This window comes from Rattus rattus, chromosome 14 (assembly GCF_011064425.1).
Source record: "Rattus rattus isolate New Zealand chromosome 14, Rrattus_CSIRO_v1, whole genome shotgun sequence".
Taxonomy (NCBI): domain Eukaryota; kingdom Metazoa; phylum Chordata; class Mammalia; order Rodentia; family Muridae; genus Rattus; species Rattus rattus.
Genome location: NC_046167.1, coordinates 43,241,709 through 43,265,355, shown reverse-complemented (window position 1 = coordinate 43,265,355; position 23,647 = coordinate 43,241,709). Strand labels below are relative to the sequence as shown.

The 23,647-nt window shown below is 44.8% G+C and overlaps 1 protein-coding gene across 11 annotated transcripts in view; it reads left to right on the top strand.

Annotated features, from left to right (window-relative positions):
- The window catches only part of Carmil1 (capping protein regulator and myosin 1 linker 1), a 279,741-nt gene that overhangs the window by 39,201 nt on the left and 216,893 nt on the right, over positions 1-23,647 (top strand). The gene's annotated exons all lie outside the window — the stretch shown is intronic.

Below are 23,647 nucleotides of genomic sequence, written 5' to 3'. Positions count from 1 at the left end.
TAGCAGGGCTAACAGGAATCCTGGCTCCTGCCCATAGGTCCGTGTCCTCATGGTTTCTTTCCTGCTCAGGATGCTTCTCTTACTATTGTTTTGGCTTTCTGACACTGTGTCTCATGTAGCCCAGGTTGGCCTAGAACTCACTGTGGTGACTGGACTGACTAGTATCCCATCCCCCATCTTTCCACACCCTGTACCTTCAGCTTTAGACTCAAATGCCCACTGGATGAAAAACAAAAAGGAAAGCCAGCCTATTGTGGTGGCACACACGTGTAATTGCATCATGTGGGTGGTGGAAGCAGAAAGAGCAAAAGTTCGAGGTCACCTACACAGCGAAACTCTGCCTCAAAAACTAAACCCAAACAAACCCCTACTACTGCCCCTCCCAAGGCTTGGTTGTTGGTTTCAGGTTGTACTCTGTAGATAAATGCCCCAGATCACTTCTGATTTTAGAATGCTTAGACACTTTTAAAGGCTAAAGAAATAAACTAGCTCGACATGTGAGTACTGCAATTAAATACTTCTTGCCTTCCCAGTTCCTCCTGAGTCTCCCTTATTCCTGCCCAAATTCATGCTCTTTTTAATTATGAATATTACACACACACCATGTATTCGTAACCTTCCCAGTCCATTTAGTATTGCTTGTATGTACATATATGCAGGGCTGAATACTTGGGGCTAGATAACCACTGAGGGAGGTGAAACTGATTGTCCTACTCTGAGGAGACATTGGTCACCTGTAGCTCTTCAACTGTGGGTGGGCCTTGTGGAATTTCTCCTGTTCTGCTGTCAGCTGGTGTTCTCGTTGTACAACTATATTGTTAGATCCTATGGGTGTGTTTCCTGTCCTGTCTAGAGGCAGATGCCCTGGTGTTCTGGCTTTTACTATCTTTTGCTCCCTTTTCCACAATTTTCCCTGAGCCTAAGTGTAAGAGTTTTATTGCAGTTGTATCAGGTTATATGTTTTTTTTTTTTCATTTTGACCAGTATTGGTCTCCATCCATTGATGAGGGGTGAGGGGTGAGAGTGATGTTTATCGGTCGGTATAAGGGTAAGTATTTAGTTTACTGTTGGAGATTATACTGGTTTAGGAAAAAGGCAGTAGGAGGCTCTCCTTTTAGGCTCTGTGGTCCCTCCAGCCACGGGTAGCTGGCTAGGTTTACTGTACCAAGCATGAATTCCCTATTGTGGAGTGGGCCTTAAGCCAGACAGTGCCACTATTCCACCATTGTGATATCTCCCTGGGTCAGCCATTTCATTGTTATGGCTCACAGGCATCACAGCCGGGTAGAACAACAGATTGCTCCTCTCGGCAGCTTGCACAGCACCTCCTAATCACCCCGTGAGAGCTAGTCTTCTGGGAGGAGACTTCCAGGTCTGTTTCACCTCAGCTCTTCAAGTCTTGTATCAGATGTCTTAAGCAATAGGGTCTTTTTATTTTTTTAAATTAAAAAGATGTATATTATTATAACTAATTATTATTTTAAAAATATCTTGTTTTTTTATTAGTCCTTTGGTAGTTTCCTACAGTATGTTTTGATTCTATGTACTTTCTCCACACTCTTTTCAGACCCACCCTTCCTTCCTTTTACCACACAACTTTATGTTGACTTTGTCATGTTTTCCCATCCATTAAGCCCAGTTTGTGCTGCCTGAATGTTCTCGGAGGTGTGGGCTTCCCTGGTGTGTGCTCCCCTTGCCAAGAGGCTGCACTCATAGAAAACTGATTTGCTCTCACTCAGCAGCTGTCAATTCCCAATAGCTGTCACAGTCAATGAGCTCTTATGGGCAGTGGCCCTGCTGACTTGTGGGGACATGGTTTCCTTGTATTCATCCATCACCTTGGTCTCACAATCTTCCTGCTTCCTCTTCCAGAATAATGTCTTGAGACCATTGGTCACTTCATCACCAGTCAAGAGCAGAGAGACAATGCGTTCATGCTGCTGCTGTGTTCAGTTGGATTTCTACACTTCACACAGTTCAGGACCTAATTCTAGGTTGTGTTGAAGTGATGATTAAAGCAGTTTGTTTTATTTTATGACAGAGGCTCAGTGTACAGTCCAGGCGGGTCTCCTGCCTCAGCCTCAATAGTGCTGGGACGGTAGGTTCCTCATGCTCAGTTGGTAGATATTTTCTGGAGTGTATAGCTCATCCCTTGAGAGTAGCATGGGCCTCTCAGTGACATGTGTCTTCCTGCAGGTACATGCTGGCATTCCTGCTACCTTCCCTGTTCTCCTTTAAGGGCTTCTTAGGAATTTACCTGCATGGAAGGTGCCAGCCCGCCCCTCTCCCTCTTCTCAGCAGCCTCTTCTCTCACATCTCTTTTTGTTTTTGTTTTTTTTTATCCAAGCAGATTATTAGTTCCATGTCTCCTCTTACTTCTTGTGGCATAAAATATGTTCCTTCTGCTCTATGATAGAACAAATGGATGTTCTCTTTCTATAAATGCAGAATTAGCAGGATTGCATAGTCTATCTTTTGCTTTCACTTTTCAGTTCACTGTCCTCACTCAAACTAGGGACAGAGTATAAAGCAAAAGCAGTAGGCTCAGTCTTAGCCCACCACTCAGTTGTGGTCCACAGGTCATCCATTGTACTTGTTAAAAACAATCTTATCCCTGCCAGAATTCAGATCCGGAGTCCAATGTTGTACTGACTGTAAGTAAGGGACAAGGGACACTGTGAACATGTCTTCACTCCCTGCCCCCACCCTGCTTGTCTCTAGGTTTGCCTTGAACTTGTGTCCCCTGCCCATGTTCCTTGTTCTCCCCACTTCTTTGTTTTTGTTTGTTTGCTTTGGGTTTTTGTTTTTGTTGTTTGTTTGTTTTTTTAAAATGATGTCCTCATTTTCTTAACCAGGTTTAAACTTGTGGAGATCATCTTATCTCCCTTCCTTCTTTTTTCCTTCTCTTCCACCACTTCCTCCTCCTCCTCCTTCCTCTCTCTCTCTCTCTCTCTCTCTCTCTCTCTCTCTCTCTGTCTGTCTCTTTCTCTGTCTCTCTTTCTCTCAGTTCTCTTTGGGAGTTATGAGGGAACATGTTGACCTGGGTAGATTGTAGGAAGAAGTAGTAAGCATGCTTACAGACTTTCTGCTTTATCAGTCTTTCCTGCTGGACAGCCTTATGTGAAGCTGGCTCTCTGTGTGTCACACCAAGCAGCCATTTTGTTGGAGGGATGCAAGCCATGTCTGTGGTCTGTGGATAGGAGAATCCACATTGAACCTGGAGGGGAGAGGATGAAGATAGGACAAAATAAGAGTCATCTACTACCAGTGAGGTGCAGAGAGTAAAGAAAAGGGAACTGTATTTGTGATCTTGGTTCAGACCTTAGTGTCACTTTGAAAAAGAATCATTTAGATTTTGATGGTCTTTACTGGATCTGGGGTTTCTGAGGTTGGACCAGCAGAGAGACTTTAAAAAGCCATATCTGTCACACTCCCTTCTTCCACTTCCCCCTAAGTCAAGCATGATGGTGTGCTCCTGTAATTGCAGAACTGAGGGGAGAGGTTGCTGAGACTGGAGGACTGTCATGAGTTCTAGGACAGCTGGCTCTAGATGAGATGACCCTGTCTCAAAGACAGAAGCAAAGCAAAGCAAAGCAGATGTAAGCATGGCTGAAGGTGGCTGAGTCAGTAAAGTGCTTGATCTCCCCAGACTCAGCAAAAGCTGTGTGTGGAAGGAAGCATACTACTGTAACCCCAGCCGCAGGCAGGGTACATGAGGAGTCCAGGGGCTTGGCAGACAGCCAGTCCAAATGAGCAGGTGTTCCAGGGTTAGCGAGAGACCTATTCTTAAAAACTAAGGTGGGGGGCTGGAGAGATGGCCCAATGGGTAAGAGCACTGGCTCTTCGAGAGGTCCTGAGGTCCTGAGTTCAGTTCCCACCAACCACATGGTGGCTCACAATCATCTGTATTGGGATCCGATGCTCTCTTCTGGTGTGTCTGAAGATAGCTACAGTGCACTCATATACATAAAACAAATTTTTTAAAAAATAAATTAAGGTAGGGAGTCATAAAACACCCAATGTGTCAACTTGTGTTTTATACCCCCCCACATACCCCCCTCCCCCACGTCCTCAAACAGCAAATCCTCCCTTGCCTTGGAAATGTGGTGTGGCTACATTGATTTATTTTCCTCTAGCCCATAGCTCAGTTTATGCTCCTAGAGAGAGGAGACTGGATTACTGTTGGGCCAGTACTCCCTTCCTCCTTCCCACAAACTCCTGATACCTGGTTAAGTTCTGGAAGTGGGAAGGAAGTGTTCTCTAGGTCCCCTTCCAGGATATCTCGTAGGATAGCTGGGTTCCCTGTCCTCCTAGGGCTGAGTACAGCCAGAAGGTAAAGTGGATCCTTTTCTCTGGACCCTGAACAGGAGGTGGACATCCTCCATAATAGGAAAGGCTTTGTTTAATGAAAAATGTGTTTATGGGAGACTGAGCTCTTTGGACTACCTTAAGTTAGATATCGTGAGGTCAGCAAGGGAAGGCAGGCCCAACAAGGAGAGGCCTTCCCTAAAACAGTGGGAAACATAGACACTTTTTAAAGAGTCAATGTCTACTACCGTAGTAGCCTCAGCTTATGCACGGGTGATTGTGCACAGCTAATTAGGGTGATTGTGAGTCGCTCTCCTCTATACTGAGAAATCCTTCCAGGGCTGTCAGGCTTCTCTTGGCTCCCTTCCTGGTGGGACTTTGTATTTGCTGTTTAAAAAAAAAAAAAATCAGTTCTACGGCTGATGTGTGGCAGTGATTTAGTGCAATAATTTAGGAAAGATTTTACAGGGCATATTAACGTGTATTCCTCTAATCTATGCCCTTTGATACTAAAAGTTATGCTAATTTCAGAGGGCCCCTTTTCCTTAAAAGGAAGGGCCTATGAATCTAGCAGGAGCTAATTAAGGGGCGGGGGATCATCGGCTTCAGAGGGGGCTGGGTGCGCTGAGAGTTTAGTTGCTTTTTCAAACTAACAGTCCAAATCCAGGGCTCATTAACCTTCCGAACCACACTCGCAAGCCTGATATTAATGTTTTTGTTGTTATTTTCTGAAACCCATGCTGCTATTGGATTGGGTTCTTTGGACTCTTTTGAGTTAGTCAATTTAATATGAGCAAGGGAAGGCTGGTCCAGCGAAGAATGGCCTTCTTTGGGCACTTTTGAAAGAGTCCACCTGCTACTCTTAAGGAGTGGATGATCCCTAGAAGCACAAAACTTGCGCAAAATGTTTTCCTGAGGCTCATAACATTTCTGCAGATTTAGAAAATGCTAAATCGGATCATGTTCTTACCTCTTTAAGAATTGAAGGAGAATTAGGGACGCGCTGCTCACCTTGTCGTCTATCATCAAAATATTGTGCACATCTTAGGTTCAGACAAGGGTCAGTTAGTGGAGCTCAGACACTGGGAGCTGGCCAGGAGCATAGGTAATCTCACTTTAAGATCCAGCATAAAAGCTACACATGGTGGTATCGCTTGTAATCTTAGCACTTGGCTGGATAAGGCAGGAGGATTGCTGTAAGTTTGAGGTTCATCTTAGCTACCTAAGTCCCAGGCCAGTCTAGGCTATAGATTGGGACCTTAAAAATACACTCACACACACACACACACACACACACATTTCAAATATACAGAATAAAGTTGGACACGGTAGCACACACCTGTAATCCTAACCTGCAGGAGGCTGGGGAAAGAGCTTCTCAAATTTAATGTCAGTCTAGGCTACCTACCTAGACTGTCACCCTTTCCCCACAGAGAAACCTTAGAAGTGAGTGAATGGTACTAGTTTGTAACGCTTTAAAACAAGCTGGGTAAGATAGAAAAACTTACTTTGTTTCTCCCTCTGGGCCCAGCCCTCTGTATGGGTTAGCAACAAGTTTGGGAGGACCTCAGTGGTGATTTCTAGTAGATGAGAGAAAGCAAGGTTGAGCAGACCTGCTACATCTACCAGTAGAAAAGATGGGGCTGGCTCTAGGAAGAGGGAGGGGCTAAAAGTAAAGCAAGAGATGTTCATAGCTAACAAGCATGCACTTCCTGCCTCCCATCTACTTGTGATCAATTCTGAAGGTTTTACATATAACTCGGTTTATGCCCCGCAACCCGGCAACATACTGTTATTTCTTCTGAGTAGGTCCTCAGAGAGGTAGCTGTGATCCTTTCTTTCCCCTACTATGTGGGTTGGCTGCTGGAGGGGTCTCTTTGTTACTTGGCATTCTTGGTAGTCCTTCAACTGGACACTGCCTCTAGCTTGCTGTGGAGTCCAGTGGGAGGGGTCTCCATTGACTTTTAGGAATGGGAAGGACCTTGAAGATCTAGATCTTTCTGTTCTCCCAACCCCTACTCATATTCAGCAGTCTGACTGTTTTGTCTTTCTTGTTTTGGAGATGAGTCTTCTGTAGCTGAGGCTAACCACTGGTATCATTAGCCTTGAACTCTTGATCCTGCTGCCTCCACCTCCCATGTGTTATAACCACTGTGCCATGACACCAGGCTTTTTAAGTTAATTCAAGAAAAATCCAGAGGAATTAAAAAGAACAATTGTTAGAGGCCATAAATGGCACTCACATGCGTGCATTTACATGCACAGTACACATGCTGTTAGGGGAACTAAGGCTGTCTGTGCATGTGGCACACAATTTGCAATGCCTGTTCTACCATGGGAGTAAACACCACTCCACCCCCCATGTACTTAGAGTCAACAGAATTTTTTCGTGGATGCCAGAATGTGTTGCAGAGCAGTGGAGACATTTCTGAGAGAGAAGTGTGAAGTAGATGGAAAACACTTGTCAGGTCTGACCAATGAGGTAATGGAATAAAACAGAGATGGTGTGTGTCTGCAGGCTTCCCTGGGCATATAGGAGATGCTAGTGTGCGGTTGACTTTCTTGGGCTGTTTCTTGCATGTTCATGTAGTGCCAACTTGAGATCTTTGCTGTATTGATGGACAGTCACTAGGAAAAATACTTCAGGATTGACTGACATTCTCACCTATTCTGGAGGGTGAAATTCCAGTGTGACAAGTTGGCTGCTGGAGAAAGCCTCAGTGTGCCAGTGCTCAGAACACTGCTGCCTGGTACTCTGCGTGCAGCAGCACCATGGCAAGTTAAGGAGTATCTGTTTGCTTCTCTGTGGGCTTATCTTTGTAAAGATTGCAGAAGACGGGAGGTGTAGACTCCTAAAGCTACAAGAGATCCTTTTCCATGTTGTGAGTACATAACAGAATTTCTGGGAATTGAACTCGTGACCTCTGGAAGAGCAGTCAGTGCTCTTAACCGCTGAGCCATCTCTCCAGCCCTTCTGTACCTTTTAAAAGCTGCTACTCCACTGAGTATACACACCAGCCAACTGTAGATGGGCATTTGAATTGTGACCTCCTCATGGATAGAGTTACATTATTGTTGTTGTTATTAATTAATAATAATAATTATCATTATTTTAAAGATAGGGTATTCTGTAGCTCAAGCTGACCCCGAACTTCCTCTGTAGCTTCAAGGAGTGCCTTGAACATTTGCTTTCTCTGTCTCTACCCCAAGAGCTGAGGTTACAGACAAGCATTACCGTGTCCAGTTTCTGTAGTGCCAAGGATTGAACCTAGCACTTTGTGCTACTGCGTACTCCACCAACTGAGCTACAGTCTCGGCCATGAGTGCCTTTCTTATGAACCTGGCTTATTAGTTATGGAGCTAGAATTTGAAACAGGCAACTGATTCAGCCCAGATTTGACCCAAAAGGATATCACAGTGTCTTTGAGGAGAAAACAGGTTTCCTTCAAGAGCTATGGTAGGGATGAGCAGAGATTGGTAGGTGACCTGAATTCAGTTCTCCAAACTAGGTCCTGAAGGGGCATGGGAGTATGGTAGACTGTTGTGGAAGAGTCTCTGTAGGGCTCTGGATCTGAAGGAAGATGAACTCCATTCCAGAAGTGGAAGTCGTTAGGAAGTGGAGGGAGGAGATATAGGCAGAAGCATGGAAAACAACCAGGGGAGAGAGGAGGAAGGGTTCAGGCACATATACTGAAGAGAAGAGAGCGTTCCTTGAAGGCCAGTAGAGTCATGGAGGCTTTAGAACAGCCACTGAGGAGATCGACAGTGGTTTTGAGGATTGCTTTCTCTCTCCTTACCCACTCCCTCCTTCCCTTTCTTTTTTGCTCTCTTCCTCTCTGATATTTCCTCTTCATCCTTTTTGTTTCAAGGGTCCTAGGCTGGCTTTGAACTTCTGGTCTCCTGTCTCAGCCTATGTCCCAACCATCCATCATTCATTCATCACTTTATGTAAGTTTCTGGGATAAGCAGAGGATAAGAAGAGGCCTTCTCTCATCGGGGAGGGAAAGGCACCAGTTACTCTGAGCCTTGTTTGAATATGCTCAGTTTGCTCTTGGACATCCATGATACCGATACTGAGAGATAAAGTGGTCCCTATCTGGTTGGGGGGGGGCAGCCACAGAGATATGAATATTTGCCAACATGAGGCACGAGCATTTGTTTTGTGAGAGCATTCACTTCTTGCCACGAGCTGTTCAGTCTGGAAGGATTTGTGCCAAGTCATCTGCTGTGAAGGCTGATAGTTAAGTACCTTCAAGACAGGGGTGGAGGGGAGGGGAGTGGGGGGGTTGGGGGGATGAAGGGGGTGGGAGGGGAAGGAGGACTCACTTCCAGACTAGAAGGCTCCGCTTTGGGACTGTTGCTAATGGCATTCTCCCTTCCATAGCTCTCGCTTGCTATCATTTTGACAGGCTGGGAAGATAACGTGTCTTAAAGAGACTGACTGAAACATCCTGACAGTCTGTGTGATTTCATCAGCTTGAAGTTTGGTTACTGCCCCTTTCATTTACTTACCCACTCATGTATTTAGTAGAGCTGTATTCAGCTGCCATGTAGCAGCAAGAGAGACAGATAGTGACCAGATCTTAATCTCTTTTACGTTGCTGTAATAAAAGCATCCAAGGTTGGGTGCTTGAGGAAGGAAGAAAGGTTTATCTACCTCAGTTTTAGAGGGTGAAAAAGCTCCGTGGAGGGTTTCTTGGTTGGTGGTAACTCACTGAGGGAGGGAGCGGTGGCAGAGCAAAGTTGGTGATTCAATGGCTTGCTGCTGGCTTTTTTGTGTAACAGTTTGTTCTGGAGAGCTAGGTAGCTGGGATCCCAGAGGAGAACTACATTAATCATTTTCAAGAGCACCACCACCAGAGATCTAAGGATTACCCATTAGGTACCATTAGGTATGCATCTTAAAGGTTCCTCATCTTCACCCTGAGAATCAGGCTTCTGGCTTGCACAGCTTAGTGGGACAGGTCACCTCAAACCTGCCCCCTCTAACTACAGCACTCCAACACATGTTGCTTGTTGGTAAGGCCTAAAACCGGCCCCAAATTGTATGTTTGGAGTAGGAGGAGGAATGTATATGGTAATCATATGTATGGTACCACGCCTGGCTTTTGACACGGAGCTGGGCATCCAAACTCAGGTCTTCAGGCTTGCATGGCAAGCAATTTATGGGAACCATGTCCTCATATTCTCAGCCCTATTACTTCCTACTTTTTTTGGTTTTGTTTTTAGAGACAAGCTCTCATGTAGCTCAGACTGAACTTAAACTCCTGATTTTACGGCTTCCTTGTGCTAGACAGAATTGTAAATGTGTACCATCATGCCTGGCTTGGAGTTAGCTTTTAAAATTTATTATTGTTATTATTATTTGTATGTGCGTGTGCTCTCACATCAGTTTTTGTGCACCTCATGTGTACTGGAGCCCATGGAGGCCAGAAGAAGGCCTCAGTGGGTTCTCCTGGGACTGGAGTTACTGATGGCTGTGAGCTTCCATATGGGTGCTGGGAACTGAAACTGGGATCTTCTCCCATCCTTGGAGTTTAGTTTCAAAAGGAGAAAGTAACTGGATGTGGTAGTACATGTGCAGTCCTGGCATCTGGAAGTCAGAGGCAGGAGCATCAAGAATTCAAGGTCATCTTCTACTACTAGGTGAACTTGAGGTCAGCCTGGGCTACACGAGACACACACACACACACACACACACACACACACACACACAGAGAGAGAGAGAGAGAGAGAGAGAGAGAGAGAGAGAAGAAAAAAAAACAGAGGAGGGAGGAAGGGAGAAAGGGAGGGAGAGACAGGGTATATAAATGACTAAGATTGAGAATGAGCTATCAAGGGTCAGAGGGACAATGCGGAGAACCAGGAACATTGGCTTTATCTGTAGAGTATCACGAGGGACCCAGTGGTGACTGGGCCCTGGTACCTTGCAAAGCAGAGTGGGTAATGAGGCAGCCTAGATATCAGTGACCTCCTGAGCAGGTCAAATTAAAATTCAAGGGTCACCTTAACTTTGCAGTAGGAATTTTACACTAGAAGAACCAGAGTCCCATGGCCCCCTGTTTTGTATTTAGTAGTTTTCCAAACATGAAGGTTTCATTGATTTCTCTGGCTCCCGTCCAGCCGCCACTGCTGTGCGCAGACACACTAGATGAGCATTTTGTTGTCTTCGAAAGGAGAGCATATGGCTTCGACAGCCGGTCATAATTTCACTTATTACTCTATTTGAGACGACATCCTAGAGAAAACAGAATGTCCTGGTAGCTAGCACAACAGGCTATAATAAGCACAATCCCTGTCCACTGTGTGGTCCTCCATGTGCTTCCTACATATCTGGAATCTGGTGTTTTGGGATTGACAGTCAGTCACAGAGCTAATCTGGCCCTTGGCAAATTTGTATTAATGAGTATGAAGTTAACTTTTGGCCTCCTGAGCTGCTGTTTAAATGGGGTTGTTGTGTTTTAATTGTTTTGACACTTTGGGTGATTATGAAATGCTGGGGCTCAGGTGGGAGAATCTGGAGGTAGTGAGTACTCTCGGATATAGTTCATGCTTGATTTGGGGTCTTTGTAGGTATTTTGTTAAATCGTTGTTGTGAGGCAAGTGTGTTTTCAACTCCTGCAGAAGAAGAAACCAGCTACTGAAGGTAGCTACTATCATCACCGTGGCTATCCTCACCTCACAGTGCCAAGGAGAGATTCCTGGCCTAGCTCATGCTAGTGATTTTTACAGTGTTAGGGATGGAAGCCACGGGCTTGTCCATGCCAGGGAAATGATCAACCATTAGGCTCTGCCCAAGAAATGCCTGTTTCAATTTAGGTCTAGTGGTAGGGAGTGCCTGCTTGTGATCCCAGCCCTTGGCAAGTTGAGTAGGAGGTCAGGAGTTCAAGGCCAGCTTTGGCTGAATAGTAAGTTTGAGGCCAACCTGGGCTATGTGAGATCTTCAACATAATGGTCAAGAGATGACATGCTTAGAAATTCGTGCAGCCAGCTCCTTGCCTCTGTAGGTTTCTCATCTGTGGATGTGACCAACCATAGGTCAAAAACCGTGTATATACATTTTTCTTATCATTATCCCTGAAATACTGCAGTTGAACTTGCATCTACAGTGTGGATTTTTATTATATCTAATGATGATAACATAAGCCATTTATACCATATTAGTATTATAAGGAACCTAGATAGGCATTGAAGAATGTCAAGGAACATGTTAAATGATATGCAGACTGCCATTTGAGATGAGGGCCTTGAGATTTTGTCTCTGAATCAATCCTCTACACATACCAAGCCATAACTGTTCCCTTTGTGAAGAATAAGGGTGAGGAACTGCCTGACAAGAGACACTGCTGTTATGCAGACTGAGTGTGAGTAAAAAGGAGCTCTCACTTCAGTGGGTTTCATAGGAAACCCTGGGGGAAGCTGAAGAGAGGATTTGAATTGGGTCCACTTACACACATACATCTGTGAGAGGCAGGAGGACTAGCAAGACTGTTGCAAGAAACCAACAACAGAAAACGAAAGCGTTTGGTTATGTTTTTAGTCACAACAAGATGCAGATTTCTCCTTGTGCCAGATGGATTGTTTTCAAAGATTCACAGACCCCCAGTCGGTCTTTATGTGGTTTGTGCACGTGTGTATTTGTGTTTATGTGTGAGCTTATGAGTGTACAGGTGTGTATGCCCCCTGTGTACCTATGTATGGATGTAAGGCCCAAAGTCTTACTTGGTCATTCTCTACTTTATTAATTGAGGCATGATTTCTTGCTGAAACCCGAGTCTGCCAATTCTACTTAGTCTAGCTAGCCGACTTCCCTCAGTGTCTTAGCAACTAGGAGAGGAAATGATTTATTTCAGTTCACAGCTTATAGTATACCATTCATAGAAGTCAGAGCAGGAACTGATGGAGAGGCCATGGAGGAACCCTGATTACAGGATTGTTCTCCTGGCTTGCTCAGATTGCTTTTAATAGCTCCCAAGAACCCCAATAGCTCAGGGATGGCTCTGACCACAGTGAGCCGGGCCCTCACACACTGATCATCAATCAAGAAAATGTACTCACACACTTGCCCACAGGCCAGCTGGTGGAAACAGTTTTTTCATTTGAGATTTCCCTCTTCTAAAATGATTCTAGTTTGTGTCAAGTTGACATAAAACTAGCCAGCAACCTGGGGATTCCCCTCTCTCTGCTGCCTGAATGCTGGGATTGTAAGGGTCAGACACACTGAAGGACTGTATGTAACTCTGGTCTTCACTCCCATGTGAAGTGCTTTATCCTCTGAGTCTTCTCTCTAGCCCAGTCTGAGTGTTTTGAATGGTGGGACTGAGGAAACCAGTGAAAAGAGGCTGCTCTGTGGATGCTTGACACTTGGGAAGGCATTTTCTTACTGTGGGAGAGTTTCTCATATCATCATTAACGAGACAGACATTCTTTGTTAAGTTATTTAATAATGAACACATGAGAAGCATATGATCCTGTTCAGTACTGAGTACTCATGGCTAATAAAAGCCAATTGCAAATACTGGGGAGCATGGGGGTGGCCTAGGATCAGAAAGTACGAGTCGATGAGGTAGCAGAAAGCCAGAGCTTCCCTCTGTGGTTCTGAACACCCCTGGAATGCTCCATGGCAGGGTCAGGCCATTTTATTGCTGCTAGGAAAAGGAAGATAAGATAAGAGGAATCCAATTTGACCTGTATAGCCATGTGGGACATAACTACCATGTTGTTTGCTGGGTGACCTTGGCATGGATTCTAAACCCTATGGAATAAACAGAGTTCTTAAGGTACACAGCCAAGGGACTGGGAAAATGGTTCAGTGGATGAAGTGCTTGCCATGCAAGCACGAGGACCTAGGTTTGGGTCCCAAGCATCCATATAAAAAGATGTTCTCAGTGATGTTCATCTGTAAGTTTAGAGCAGAGGACGAGGACCCCTGGGGGGTTGGCTTACTGATAAGGTCAAGGTTCAGTGAGAAACCCTGCCACAAAATGTAGCTAAACACACGCACGCACGCACGCACGTACGCACGCACAGAGAGAGAGAGAGCTGAAGCCAAGTGTTTGCTATGCCCAGACTGTTTTCTCCTAATGTTGGATTCTTAATATCTTATGTTTATTTTTCGTGATGGAAATTCAACTCGAGTATTTTATTTTTATACACCAAGAAAATGTTCTATCATGGACTTAAAAAGCTCTCCTACTTTGTTAATACTATTTGAGAAGTCTGGTACGTCTCGGCTAATGGCTGTCTAACGTCTGTCTACTTTAACATGTAGTTCCCTTTGTTCTGTCTTGGGGTATTGGGATCCTCCTGTCTTGCTGCCTCTTCAGGCATGCTTCTTCCCAGCAATTTTATTATCCCCTGTGTGATCCTGAATATTCCTTCTCTCTGGTCTCGTAGTACCTTTTACCACAATGAGCAGTTCTCATGCCACATCCGCCACTTCTCTTTGGTACCTTCTGCTTTTGTGACTAGCTTTCTATGCACTGGGGTTTTTATAAGACAGGACTTTGGCAAAGAATGCCAGTGCTGTGTGGGTGGGTGGGGTACTGTGAGTTGGATGAAGTTGTCGAGGGTGCTGCAGGTAAGCAGGTGGGTTCTGAATGTAATCTTTATGTTGATGGTTTTTCTGCAGCGTGGAAGTGGGGGAAGAGAGGAAAAGAAACAGGGGTGGATGACTCTCGGGGTATTTGAGAGGGCATCAATGTATAGTTTGCGCTGGTCCTACAACTGAATTGATCCTCTAGTCCCTGCTTCTTTTAAAAGTGCTGTGATGACATCCCCCAAGCCCAGCAATTTTCAGGCTTCGATCATTTGTGATTATGAGTTGTGCTGAGATGGGGAGAGGAACAGATTAGGGGAGGGAGGAAGAAAGCCAAGCACCTGAGACTTTTAAATGGGAAATCGTCATCACTCAGGCACACCGAGTGCCATTTAATACCCTAGAGCTCAGGGTACAGATCCCTTCCCATCTTCCATATCCGTACCCTTCGTGAGTATACACACACCTTGTATGCGTGTGCATGTACTCCACACACTTTGGAAGGGAACATGTCTTGACTGCTGACACCATAGGATCCTTGTGTGGTTTTGGCTCCCCCAGCTGCAGAGAAGGTGTGATGATTTTGTGTCCATGGCCTCATAGCCCTAGTTTTCAGGCTACAGGTGTCCATGTGATCTAAGCAGGTCCCTTCACTGCGTCTTTGGAAATACAGCATTGGAGAGGTAGTACACATCTCTGTATGAAGGAAGCCTCTGAAGAGTGGTGAGGAGAGGCTTACCCAGGCATGCAGACACCAGAGTGTCTTGTGCTCCTCTGATGTGGGCTACACTGAATCTCTTGAAAAGTCAGGGCAGCAGTATGTTAGATACGTAAAACTTTGGTTAGCAATTTTAGAAAAGAGTTTCTTGATGGCTGAACACTAAACAATTTATATCGGGCATGCATCCTGCTGTGTAAGGCAGGTTGATGTGCAGTGTCTCCTGAAGTTACTTGACAGTGAAGGTAGTGTGTGTGTGTGTGTGTGTGTGTGTGTGTGTGTGTGTGAGAGAGAGAGAGAGAGAGAGAGAGAGAGAGAGAGAGATTGAGAGATTGAGAGATTGAGAGATTGAGAGATTGAGAGATTGAGAATGTCAACATTTAAAGTGGTTTCCTTCTGGGCTGGGTGTGGTGATGCACACCTATAGTTCCAGCGTTCAGGAGGCAGAGGCAAGTGGATCTCTGTGAGTCCAAGGCCAGCCTGGTCTGACAAGCAAGTTAGGGCCAGCCAGGGCCATTACACAGAGGAACCCTGTGTGGGAGTGGGGGTGGGCGGGGATGGGGTGTGGTCTTCCTTCCCAGGCTCTTTGAACACACCATGGTCAGTGGAACAGCTCATGGGGGCCAAGCGATGCTGGTGTTAAAGAACAAGTTGCAGCTCACAATAGTGACCTCAGGCAGTAGTGTCTAGAGAAGTGGACTGGGGTATAGAGGACCTTCCTGCTTGTGGGGATTCTGGTGCCACAGAGAAACCTGGTTGTTCCTATCCTCATACAAATTCACAGTGTCAATTTGCTGTGCTGGAGACTGAGGCTGGAGGATTGCTTGATTCCTGAAGACCGGCCTCAACAATGTAGCTAGAGCCCTTATGCAAAAGTGCTGTTTAGAGAGGGGGTCGTGTGAATGAACAGCTTGGTGTCTCTCTTCTCTTGGCTTGAATTGGGCAGTGGACGAATTGCATTTTCCTATTGTGGATTCTGGTTTCTCAGCCTACTTACCAGTCACGTGTCCACCAGACAGGAAATGCAGTAGTATATCGAGTTCCGTGTTCTCTGTACTCTTTCCTCTAGTTGACCACCTGCCGCTTTCCCAAATCCTTAGTTGCCAGACTGCCTCCCTCACATCCTTCCAACTCTCTCCTCCTCTTCATCCTCCCCTTCTTTTGCTTTTTGGCACAGGGTCTCCTGCAGCTCAGTGTGGCCTCTAACTATACAGTAGGATGACCGCGATTCTTACCTCTGGCTCCCAAGTACTGAGATTGTAGGTGTTTGCCCCCTGCTCTGCTTCTGTGGGTTTCACATTTCAGTTTTTGATTGCAGCTTGGTCTTCTGCTTGGGACTGTGTTCCTCAGCCTTCTTCTGCAGATGACAGTTAATTCATGGAAGCCCTGAAAGCGTGCCAATCTGTTGATTTGATTTCCATGCGAGTGCGTACATAACAGTGGCTTGAAATAAGGATGTGTACAATAGAAAAATAAACCAAGGTCTCTGAAAAGTCTTTATTCTGGAAATCAGCATGAAGCATTTTCCATTTTGATGCCACGGTTGTTAAAACTATGTAAGTCCTGAGGATGTGGTCATGCTATTTTTCATCTCCTAGATTTTTCTGAAACTGGATTTGAATGTTACAATTGTTTAAAACCAGCTAAGAGAGAAGAGAATAGGATATGATATTTTATTGATTCTGACACACCCCAAGTAAGAAGTGACATTGGGACAATTTATACATGAAGAGGTCCCATAGTGGGTTTCTAGATGGATTGTGGAGAGCCAATCCTTGGAGACCCTGTGAGCTGTCCACCTCCCCATGAGGTGTGGCCTGCCATGTGCAGCCCCTTGTTTTCTGACTGCCTCTGCTTTCTGCATTGCTGCAGGCCACTGGGCTCACTGGAAGATGTAGAAGCCCAGCCTCTCGAGCCTGCCTGGCTCTGCAGTCTGCTTTACTACTGTCATTGCTGGACTCTTTGCCACTTCTACTACCTCAGTCTAGCCTGTAGCTGCTTCTCAACCTGCCCTCTGCTTCCTGGCTCTCCCTCTGTTACCCACATCCCCTACTCTGGGAAAACCCCACCAAAGCTTTCAGGTCCTTCTTGGCCTCTCCCTTGAATCATGCTGTGCTCTTCTCTGAGCTACTCCATGCTCTGTGGAACATGGTTTCAGGCTGTGCCTTGCCCAGGCAGCTGTATTTTCAGTTGTGCTGGGTGGTTTTGTTGTTGTTGTTGGTGTGTGTGCGCGCTTGAGTGTGTCATCTCAACACAAGCTCAGGTCATCTGGGAAGAGGCAAACTTAATTGAGAAAATGCCTCCATCAGATTAATCCGTAGGTAGACCTGTGGGGCATTTTCTTGATTAATGATTGATGTGGGAGGACCCACCCTATTGTGGTGGGGCTACCTGTGGGCAGGTGGTTCCCAGGTAGTATAATAAAACAGTCTGAGCAAACCATGGAGAGCAAGTGTGTGTCCTTCCTCGTTGGTTTCTGTTTCAGTTCCCGCCTCCATGTTTCTGTCCTGCTTGAGTTCCTGCCTAGGTTCCCTTCACTGATGGATAGGATGATGAATAGGATGGGCAAGCCAGATCACCGCCCTTCTCCCCAAGTTGCTTCTGGTTACGATCACTATCTTAGCAATAGAAAGCAGACTAGGACACAGGGTGAGTATGAGTGTCATTTCCATAAACAAACAGCTTCTGCTTGCACACTGTGAACCAGGAGGCACAGACAGAAGTAACTTACACACATAAGTAACAAGGCCTCACCAATGAACTTAATGATGTAGATCGGGAACACAGAGGCACACAGGCGTGACATGAGCATGTTGGAAACTTGTGTATCAACTTTTGAACACAGAAGACCAGTGAAGGGTACAACTGTTTCACTTGCCTCCAAAGGAGTGATACAACACTTTGGGACAGGGACACAGTGACACTCGCTGACCATCTGGTGCCTGTGTCATGGGATGGGATGGACAGGTGACAAATTTTCAGCTGTCCCTACGGTATTAGCTACCCCCCCCCCCAATCTCAGTCTAAAGGTATTGCCTTGCCTTAGCCTGTCTTGCAACCCATCTTCCTCTACTTGGCCTGCCATGAAGGGCTCTGTGAACCTACTCCAACCACTTCCTGATTAGACTTATGAGTATCACTTCTACCCACCACAGTGATTCTCTTTACATCTTTTTGGTTCTTGTCTCTGCTGTTGGTAGTGTCTTTCATGCCTTTGCCATTCTGTAACCCACGTGTCACTGTGTGAAGTGTCCTGTATGATCTTTGAGTTGATATTAGTAATTGACCTTGAAATAAAAAAAACAAAAACAAAAAACCCTGGGATTGCCAATGGGCTCACTGGAAGGACAAGTCAGCATTCCTTACTGAATCATCACCAACAAAACCGGAAAACTATGAAGCTTGTGAATGTCTTATCCCATAGAGACTAACATTATGGAAAGAGACAAAGGTGTCCACTTATGATTCTGACACAGAATGCTGCCAGCATCCTCTTGGCAGACTGTTTGCTGTCCTCACAAGGTCAGAGTTTGGCCTTCATGCTTATAGGTTGTATTGTTCCATGCCTAGAATACCTTTCTTCCTGTTTCCTCTGATCCACCTTTCAGCACCCCGTCTCTGCTAAGCCCATCATGTTATGGCCCCTCCCCATCACCTTCCTTGAGCTTGAGGATGACTTGATACCTTTCAGGGGTATTAAGGTGGCCTGTGGTCCCAGACTATCTGCAATCAAGCTTATAGCTGAGCTATAGTGGTAGTTAGGATGCACCAAATTCAAGCATGCTTTTTGTTCATGAAAATGCCTGTTCAAACAGCCCATTATTTATATTTAGATGTATTAATAAATTTTATTAAACTAAACTCTATTCTTGTTTCATTTTATTCTGTTTTTCCTGTTCTGGGTCCTGGGTATTAAACTGGGTTCCTCCATGCAAAGCACATGCTTTGCCGTTCATCCCCACCACTGCCTTCTTACTTGGTTTCTTGGAAACAGGATCTTGTTATCCTGGAAGTTGCTATGTATATCAGGCTGGCAGCAATCCTCCTGCCTCTTGAGTGGTTGGCTCTATTTTACAGTAATCCCATGTAACCTAGGTGGCTTTGAATGTACTATGTAGCCAAAGCTATCTTTGAACTTCTGATGTTTAAATGTTAGGCTTATATATGTGTATTAGAATGCCTGGCTGGGCTACAGACTTTTCCACTTAAAATTCTCTTTCAATTAACAAATTTATAATTTTTGCATACATATCATGTAGAAACTCACTGTATACTTATTCTAATAAGTGAAGTACTTAGCCACAAAGCAGTTATGTTGGAGTATGATGTCATAAGGCTTAAAGACTTAAGGCTCGATGACACAAGGCTTAAAGGCCTATGTTGTCTTTCTGCAATTAATAGTACCAGTCACCATGTGCACTGCTGTGCTTCCTTGTTATAATTTATCTCCTTGCAAGTTAGTAAATGCCTTGCTGCTTAGTGGTATTAATTTGGATGTTGGCCATTTAGTTTCCAGATGTTGATCATATACATTTGTATTTAGTAACGTGCATTTGATATTTCTGAACTCTTAGACTTCATTTCTCCTTCCTTCTCCCTCCTCCCTCTCTCCCTCCTCCCTCCCTCCCTCCCTCCCTCCCCCTCCCTCCCTGCCTGCCTGCCTGCCTGCCATGTTCTCACTTTCCCTCTTGCTTGCCTCAGGGTTGGTGCTCAAACTCAGAGCCCTGTGCATGCTAGTCAAGCGCTCTGCCACTGAGTTTTGCTGTCCGATCTGTTTTGTTGATACATTTCTGGCTCATTATGTACTTTACAGTAATTGATCACATATCTTGCAGCCTGTTGACCTCACCCCTATAGGATGTAAGCATGCTAGAAGAAAAATGATCTAGGCCAAGTCTAGAAAAGTAGCCAGAGTCAATTGAGTCTACGCACAATGGTGCAGTCAGCCAAGATCCTCCGAAAGCACATGTCCACAGTGGCCCTGCTGACAGCTGATATGTATGGAGTTGTTCTCTGAGAAGCTCTATAGAGAGAGCGCCCAATGTGCAGGGTGATTATGTCAGCTGTGGGCCAGAGCCTGCTCAAGTGCAGTGAATGAGGCCAGCCACAAATGGGGACAGCGCAGTGAATGATTCTTTTGTCACAAGGTGAAATCAAGTACTAGAAAATGCTCTTTTTTTTTTTTTTTTTTTTTTTTTTTCGAGCTGGGGACCGAACTAGAAAATGTTCTTAACAAAGGTGTGGACATAGCACTGTGGAGAGTGTTGGAAAGTTTTCCTTCAGTGACTAAGGTTTTGGCTCAATGAAGCTAGATGTTCCAATAATGTATTTATAGGGAAAGGCAGGTGCTGTTTATTGTAGCTGTGAAAATGTAATATTTAATGTGGCATTGGATCCGAGTGGATGTCTTATATGCTGTCTTCACATTCTCCACAATAGAGGGAAGCAGCTTAGAGATTGTGCTGCAGGGTATTGTAGTTCCCGACAGATTGGAACTATTCTCTCTCTCTCTCTCTCTCTCTCTCTCTCTCTCTCTCTCTCTCTGTCTCTCCCTTCCTCCTCTCTATCTCTTTCTCTGACTCTTCTTCCCCCTCTCTTTCCCCCCTCTGTCTCTCTGTCCCTCCCCCTCTCTCTTTGTCTCTGTCTGTCTGTCTGTACATACACAGGCATATACATGTTCATGCAGAAGATAGAGGTCAGTGTTTAGTGTCTTTCCCAGCCAATGTCTACCTTATGTTTTAAGATGGAGTCTCTTATTGAACCTGGAGCTTGCTGTTCTGGTTAGACAGCCTGGCCAGTGAGCCTCAGGCACCTGTTTCCGTTTGCCTCCTAGATGCTCACCATCCAGTGCATTGTCTCTCTATAAGCTGGGTCAGAGTTCATTCTGGCACAGCAGGTGCGCCACTGGCTAAGTCACCGCTCCAGCCTCTTTTCTCTTTCCTCACTGGTTTTATGAGGAGACTCTATATGTGTTTAACAGTTTTTCTATTTGCCATTAACTCTGAGCAAACGTTAACTGCCATATTTAATGGGTAGAATGAGAAAAGTTTATTTCTCTGAAAGGTTTTGGTGCTCTTCCAATAAGTGGGCCATGGACAAAATTAACACTCATTATCACGAATGAGTTCTGTCTATGATAGGTTTTCACACTTAATGTTCTTGGGGCTGTGCTGTTTTTGTTTCTTGAAAGTTATTTAAAATCAAAGAGATCAGAATGTGTGGCTTATTTGTGGCAGGTGGAAGGGTGACCGCATTGAGTCATTGTTGAGGTCCTGGTTGTCTTATGTCTCCTTCAGTGGTCCCTTAAAGGTAATATTGTATTTTGATGGAATTCATATATTCCATGTAAAAGGCCCATGGAATTCACTCTTTCTGACACACCTCCTTTGCCACGTTGTAGTTTTCTTAGCAGTGAAAAGTAGAAAGACCATGACAGACACAGGAAAAAGTAAAGTATTTGACACTGGTGGTGTGGGTTCAGGAGGGAGGTTGAGCATGCTGTCCCCTAGGCCATCTGCTGATGCAGGTATGGGCCTGGGGTTGAAGCTTTAGGCTTGAATCCCAGCCCTGCTCCATGTGACCTGTGCCCAGCCTAATTAAACTTCAGTGATCTTGTCATGGGGCCTTTTGTACAGAGTAAAGAGTAGAGGACAAAGACATTTGGATGCAAAGTAATTTGTGGAGAGGGTGGTTTTTGTTTTCTTTTCTGACAGATTGGCTTGTAACTCGCTTTATAGCTGAGGGTGACTTTGAACTCCTTCTTGATCTTCTTGGCTTTAATGTCCCCAGTACTGGTATTACAGGAATGGACCACTGTGCCCACTTTGTGTAGTACGACTTTGCTTATGTAAAGCAACCACCCCACTTCCCTCCAGCCTGGGAGCGATGAGTCCATTAGAATAAGCTGAATATTGATGCCAGAACCCAGGCCCCAGGCATGTCCGGCCTGTTCTCAAACCCAAATTGTCAACACCATAGTGAGCTTGGTCTTCATTACCTTTTCCACCTTATAGACACATGGCTTTTATTTGAAAGGTTGCGTTTTCTTTAGTCCTACCATAGTGAGACACTTTCAATCTTTTCTCCCTTCTCCTCCCTCCTCTTCTCTTCATCTTTCATGGGGTTTTGCTACAAAGCCCAGGCTGGCCTTTAACTTGAGATTCCAGTAGTCGTACCCCAACATGCTTGACTCAGATTTATTCCTATGTAAGTAGAAGTAGAATAGAATTTGAGCATCCTCATTTGGACCTCTTCCCAGTTAACCCAGCTGGACAGACATTCCTTAGACAAGTGCCATTTACCTCTGCAGCCACAGGGCAAAGCAATGAGGGGTCCTTGTTACTTCAAAAGTCAATTTCCACTAAATCTCTCATCAGAGTGCAGCTTAATGTCCCTTGGTAGGACTAAAGGAAAGCTTGTTTATTTCTGAGACAGAGCTTCATGTGGTGCAGATGAGCCTGCAAATTGCTGTGGAGCTGAGGATGATCTTGAACCTGTGAACCTGCCTCTCATCTCTGGGTACTGGAGTTATGGATATGCATCACCAGGCCCAGAGATTTATTTTTTTTTTGTTTTTTCTTGTTGTTGTTGTTGTTTGTTTTAAACACATATTTATATCACAACATATGAACATAGAATATATTCTCTGTCTGATCACTTTCAACTGTTGGGATTTATAGACTAGGCCTCATTTGATTAGAGTGTATTAATTTTGGTTGTATGCCAGTAATAATGGCGTCACTTATTTAGGGTTGACTCTTAAAGAAGACAAAGACTTGTAGGCTAATTAGTGCAGATTTGTTTTGCAAACTCAGATCAAACTGGCCATCTGTCTTTGAAATGTCACTGTTAACCACAGACATTGTCTGTCACAGGCATTGGTCACAGTAGTAATCCTCTGAAGGCCAGGAACTGCCCACACTATAAGTTGACAATGATTACTTATGTGCATAGGGCTGGGGGTGTGGTCCTGTGGTGAGTATGGTGTGGAGTCTGAGGATTAGCAAGATGATGACACCATAGGTGAAGACCAGTGCCTCCCAGTCTGTCAACTGAGTTCAGTCCCCAGAATCCACATGGTGGAAGGAGAGAAGTGACTGCTGTGAGTTGTCCTCCTACCTGTTCAGCGTGTGCTTGTGCACAAATACATAAACAAACCGTAGACTGTAAGACTAACAATTCTAAAGAATGCAGAGCAAGCGTTGTGAAGTGACATCTCCCCAGCCCCTCAGAGTTTAGGAAAATGTTAAGTAATTCTGATTCAGGCTCAGATGATCCAGTGACAGAAGATAAGGGGAGCTATCCAAAGGGATTTGATAATGGCAGTTATCATCTGAGTTGAGATCTGAGAAACACCTGTGTAGAAGTCTGGCCCGGAAGGCCTCCTAACAGCAGCAGATGTTTGCACACTGTTACTAAGTGCTGCTGAGAACAGTTCTGGGTTCTTGGCTGACAATAACTTGATGCAACTGGTTCTGTCCTCATTGCCCTGTCACAGAGAGGCAAACCAAGGGACAGAGTAGTTAGATATTTGATACACCTACTTAAGTAGCTGACCTGGAGTTTAAATCAAGGTCATTTGATTCCAGAGAGATCTGAGACTTGCAGAAGATAAATAAGGACCAAAACCAACCAACCAACCAAACAAACAAAAATTACTAAAGGAAGACTTCTGAACTGGGTATTGTGCCAAACACCGGGAATTCCACGATTCTAAAGGCCAAACCAGAAAGGTGGCAAGTTCAGAGCCAGCCTTGGCTACTTAAGGAGCTAATGTTAAAAACCAACCAACCAACCAACAAAGCCTCCAAAACCAAAACCAAAACCAAACCAAAACCAAAACCAAAACCAAAACCAAAAGAAAATGAAAAGAGCCACAAAAGAAACAAACAAGCAAACAAACAAAAACCAACCCACCAAACTACACAAGAACAGAATACTTACTATGTTAAAAACATACATTTGAGAAGTAATAAAGATGTGGTTTTATTAAATGAATTTATTTTCAACAAGGTCTTTTTTTCTTTTTCCTGTTGCATACACTTCTGTATGAGTAACTTTATTATTAACTGCTGATGAAGATT